We start from the raw sequence: 5,558 nt of genomic DNA, 5'->3' as shown, positions 1-5,558 counted from the left end.
GTGGCATTAACTTTGAAGAAGGAGAGCATGAAACATTAGTGGTAAAAGTAAACACCACTAACATTAGCGACGGGCAAGAAGACCCACGTTAGTCTCCACGTTAGTTACATTAACGTGGGAACTAACGTGGAAGGAAAGGGAAACGCCAACATTAGTGGAAAAAGTGAATGCCACTAACGTTTGCGAAGGCTAGAACACCGACGTTAGCTTCCACGTTAGTTACATTAACGTGGGAACTAACGTGGAAGGAAAGGGAAACGCCAATATTAGTGGAAAAGGTGAACGCCACTAACGTTTGCGAAGCAAAGAAAGACCCAAGTTAATGGCAACGTTAGTTACACTAACATGGACATTAACGTAGGCAAAAATCTCACCCGGCAGCCTGACCATGCCTTCTTCAAACAAGAATAACTTGAGCCACAACGCTCCAAATGAGGTGATTTTAGTGGCATTGGAAAGTAGGATTTCAGAGCGTTTCAAGCATATATGGTACTAAATGGTGGACACTAAATTTGAGGGAGAAAACCTGCCTCGAAAGTGCAAAGATGAACATGGTATCAACTTGTAGTAAGGCCAGCTGAACTCTTCACCTTCCAAGAAATGTAACTCGAGCAGTAGAGCTCTAAATGATGCGCTTCAAAAGGCATTGGAAAGTAGACATCCAGAGCTTTCCAACAATATATAATAGTATGGGGTGGACAGTAAGTTTGAACTTCAGAACCTGGCAATATTCATCCCCTGATCGCTAACGTTATTGTGACTCACGTTTTCCAGTAACGCTAGCGATTATGCCAGCGACCTTGTCCACTTCAAAGGAGCATAACTTGAGTTACAAAGGTCCAATTGAGGTGATTCTAGTTGCGTTAGAAAGCTGACATTCAGAGCTTTCCAACGATATATAATACTTTATAGTGGGTGTAACAACCCCGGTTTTCGAGTACGCGAGATCTATTCTGAAAGTACGAATTTCTCCGGAAGATCAGTAAGGGGAAAACCTTTGATATATCATCAAGTATCTCAATCCTCATTGTCATTATGTCATCTTTAAGTTAGAACCTTTTCCAAGACAAGCTCGATAATGCAATCACGAGGAATCTAGTTTTTGAACCGTATCGGTTAGGAGTTTTAATTCGATTTTTCGTAAATAATCTCAGTTTGACAAACCGGACTCGATTTATGAGAGGAGAGAGATAATAGGATGATATTATCATTATATGAGTATTAGAAGCCTCTTGAATGATATTATAAGGTTACCTGATCAGTTTTAGTTAAAAATAGAAAACCGGTTTAACCGGGTTCACAATTTACTGGTGCAGCTTAGCACCATCACTCCCTGATGACTTTAGCAATGCTAAGGCCTCATTATTCATGTTTCATTCTCATAATAAATATGTTACTAGTGTCATTTATGCTAGTAGCTTAGAAAATAATTTTTAGACATGTTTTTGCAAGTGTTCCGATACATCTAGTTTTAGTAGTTATACACCTGAGATATTTTAATATTATTTTAATCCACCTCCAAGCCAACCAATCACAACTCACCCTACACCCCCAAAACCCCCAAGGCTGGCTCATTTTCACTTTGTGGCCGAAAATAGGTAGAGAGAAAAAGAGAGAAAAGTTCTTAGTTCCAAATCTTCAAAGCTTGATTTCTGCTGAACTAAAACTCAAATCAAAATTCCAATCCGACCAAAATGATCCTCTCTTCTTTCTCTACATGATCATATGACTTATCAAGGCTGGGATCAAGGTGAGTTGGCTGTACCATGTCTCTTTTGATTCAGTTTCAAGGAAACATGCTTAAATATGTGTTTTCTTGATCTGATTTAGGAGGAAAAAGTGTTTAAGGACCACCTGAAAGTTTGATTGAATTAGGAGCAGCAAGACCAGGTAGGGTGTCACGAAATTAATCTTGATTAATTGTGTTTGAGATGTGTGAATGTTGTATTATTTGGCTGTGCTAAAAATTGGTTGCATATATGATTGATTTTTGGTGAAAATTTGGTGAAATTCTGATGAAATTTGATGAAATTTAAGCTTTAAAGTTCATGTTCTTGGGCAGCTGGAAAAACAAAACCCTAAGCTTAAATTGATGTTCAATTTGTGTTGAAATCATGTAGAAAAGATGGGGTTTTAGTGGCTGCTAATTTATTATGAATTATAGTAAAAATCGGTTGCTGAAAAGACTGAAAAACGGGTAAAAACAGAGAAAGAATCTGAAGAATTTATGAAGAACATGAAGAACACTTTGAGTGTGGTGAAGAACAATGAAGAACACCTTTTTGATTCATAAAAGGGCAATGAAGTAAAATTTTTGGTGTTTAAGGGGTTATATGGTAATTTCTGGAAGTTAGGGTGGTAAAAGTAGAAATATTAAAAGTTACGGGTGATAAAAAGTGAATTTTAAAGGTTAAAGGTTAAAGTAAAGTTAATTTTCGAAAATATATTAATAAAATAATAAATAACAATAAAATATTAAATAATAATATTTAATTAAAAATAATATTTTAATAAAAATAATAAAATAATGCGAAAAAGGCAGTTTTCTGTAAAAGCTTTAGAAAGACAACTTTAAGCGCAGAATCTCATAATTACCTTCATAAAACACTTAGGGAGTGGTAAAAACATATTAGTGAGGCAAAGATAAAGAAAATATTAAAAGTTGAAGAAAAGATAAAAATCGAAGAAAAAGTCTGTAAAATTTTAACAACAGAGAAACAGACAAAGACTAGTGAACGAACTAGGACAACATAGTTAGTTCTTGATTTGCGAATAGGGTTAGGTATTATATGAAAAGTTAAACTGTTTCAGTATAGACTTAATGAACCTATACTTGGGGCAGGCTAACTAATCATACCGAAATTTACATAAGCTTTAAATACATACGTTAAATAGAGAAAGCAGAATAAAGTGAGGAAGCGCAGAGAAAGGAACAAACAGAGCAGAATAAAGAGACAAAGCGAAGAGAGTAATATGATAAAGAGTAGAGGACCTATTGAGAGGTCATCTATTGCATTAAGGCAACCTCAGAGATACCTATATGTTCATCTACTGCATTGTAGCAGTCAGATAGATAATGGTGCAACCATTGAGAAACGCTTTCCTGCGGTACAGATCCATATTTTATTTCTGTAAGGCAGAGGGGTTATTTCCTGCTACAGAAGTACCGTGACCATCTGTTCCATTTCTGTAGTGGCAGAGGGGTTATTTCCTGTATACAGAAGGTGTGTCGGCATACAACCCTGCAGTGGCAGATGTGTTATTTCCTGCATGCAGTGGACCCTGTGGTGGCAGAGGGGTTATTTCCTGTACACAGAGGTATAGCCAACAGGAAAGCCATATCCGGCTAGTAATGCTGGGTTACGTCGGGAGCGGGTAGAAACCGACAAATGAGCTCATTACCTGCACTAGGACTAGACATGCATTATTCTTGTCTGTGCAATATTCTCTGTTGCATTCCTACTTGTGTTTGATCAATTTCTTTATGTTTGTTTGCTTGAGTGCTATGTCTATGCTTTATTTTCTTGCACTCTTCTGTTTATGTTCTGTTTTCTATTTTCCCTATCTATTTTAACTACTGTTTACTACTTTACTGTATTCTAATATCTATCTGCTAATCGGAATCAAATAAATGAACGTAACTACTAACCCCGACCCTACTAAGAACTCCCCAGTTCTTACCCCTTCTCTCCCTTCCTCCCCCCTCAGATGGAGACGGGCGTGATCTTTTATGAGTTCAAGGACCCTTACGTCTACGAGGATCCGGTACATCACAGTTACTTCATTATTGGTTTGGAGCCTCGTATTAGACGATATGCGTTACCTAATCGAGCTTTTCAACATCCTCTGTCTAGCCCGCATTTTGACCCTGATGCTCCTTACGACTTTCCCTTATCCTGGTTACACCCGGACGCACCTGGACATCCTTTTCCTGATGATCCTGAGCACCCTATACCAGCTCAACCTTTGAATGAGGCGGTACCTGAGCCTATCATTCCTGATGAGCCTGAGTTAGCTGATGACTACGTACCTGTAATACCACCAGAGTGGGATTTTCCCCCTGAGCCGATCCCCGACTTTCCACAGCATGATGAGCCGGCACTACCGGACGGTGGGGTAGCTCCTATATACGCGAACGGACCTGTGCTTGCGAATGGTTTTGTACATAGTGACAGCAGTGTTTCTGGTGGATCTGAGGACATAGTTGCAGCTGTGGACGATGAGGAGGAGGAGGATCCTGAGATAGAGATAGAGCAGGATGAGGAGATGGACGAGCCTCACGGCGATTCTCCGAACGGCCACGTGTAGATATAGCTTGACTGCGGAAGGGGCATTCTTTTGATGACACTCTAGTCTGACATTATCTGTTAGTTAGTCTCTCACTTGTGTTAGTACACCCGAGAGCTAGGAGCTATATAGTGGTTAGGCTAGCCTGGGTGCCAGATTAGTGGCTTTTTGTATGGGCCAGGCCCTGGGAGTGTCATGTATATATTAGCTACGTAGGATGACGAGGATGTAAACTGACTTGATCTGGTGTAAACGCCGCATGTTTTGTTATAGTGTACATGATGTATATTATCAGTTGTATCTCTATGTTTCTTTATGCCGCTTTTCTGTTACTCCCAATATATGCTTGTTTATTTTACCTTGTTATCCGCAACGATACGATATAAAATAAAAAAAAAAAGCTACCCGTAAAATTAGCATCGCTCTAACAAGGAACAGGCTCATATAGTAAATAATAGTTAATAATTAAGAGGGATAAGTTAGTAACACTTAGCTTCTTGTATGACCATGGCATGCTGGGAGTTGGGTCGTTACAAGTTGGTATCAGAGCAGTTCGTTCCCAATAGAGCCTGGGGAGTGGACTGACTATGCTTCATTGCATACTCTGTTGTGTGTCTCATGCTTATTGGATATCTATATGATATGTGTTGCATGATTGTCTCTGTGTTTTCATTCTGGGAGTGTTCACACTTGACTTGAAGTGTTAAGACTGATCACCTTAATAATGATTGTTTGGTGTGAACAGGACCACAATGGGTTCACGGAGACGAGGCGTACGGGAAGGAATTCCTAATGTTAACTACGAGAGGTAACAGGAAACATTTATGACTACCATGAACGCTGTGGCTGAGGCAGTGCGTGAGGCTGCAGTAGCAGCGGCTAGGGCTGTTGATTGTCTTGGAGTGAGAAATGAGAATGAGAATGAGCATGGGGAAGATAGTGGAAATGATGAGAATAACTTGGGGCATTTCGAAAGACCTATGGCCCTTGCGACTTTTCTGAAGGTTAAACCACCTAAGTTTAAAGGTACACTCGTTGCAACTGATGCTGACAATTGGTTTCGAGCTATCGAACGATCACTGCGTGCACAGCATGTTCCGGAAGGCCAACACGTGGAGTTCGCTACTTATATGCTGGAAGGAGAAGCTGAGCATTGGTGGTAGGGGATACAGCGACTGTTGCAACAAGATGAAGGCGTTATTCCTTGGAATACTTTTAAGGATGAATTTTATAAGAAGTATTTTCCGAGGGCAGCTCGTGATGCTAAGGAG

The sequence above is a fragment of the Arachis ipaensis genome, chromosome B5 (assembly GCF_059453495.1).
Source record: "Arachis ipaensis isolate K30076 ecotype BB chromosome B5, ASM5945349v1, whole genome shotgun sequence".
NCBI classification, from domain to species: domain Eukaryota; kingdom Viridiplantae; phylum Streptophyta; class Magnoliopsida; order Fabales; family Fabaceae; genus Arachis; species Arachis ipaensis.
The sequence above is the reverse complement of the archived record's forward strand: the minus strand, read 5'-3'. Positions refer to the sequence as shown.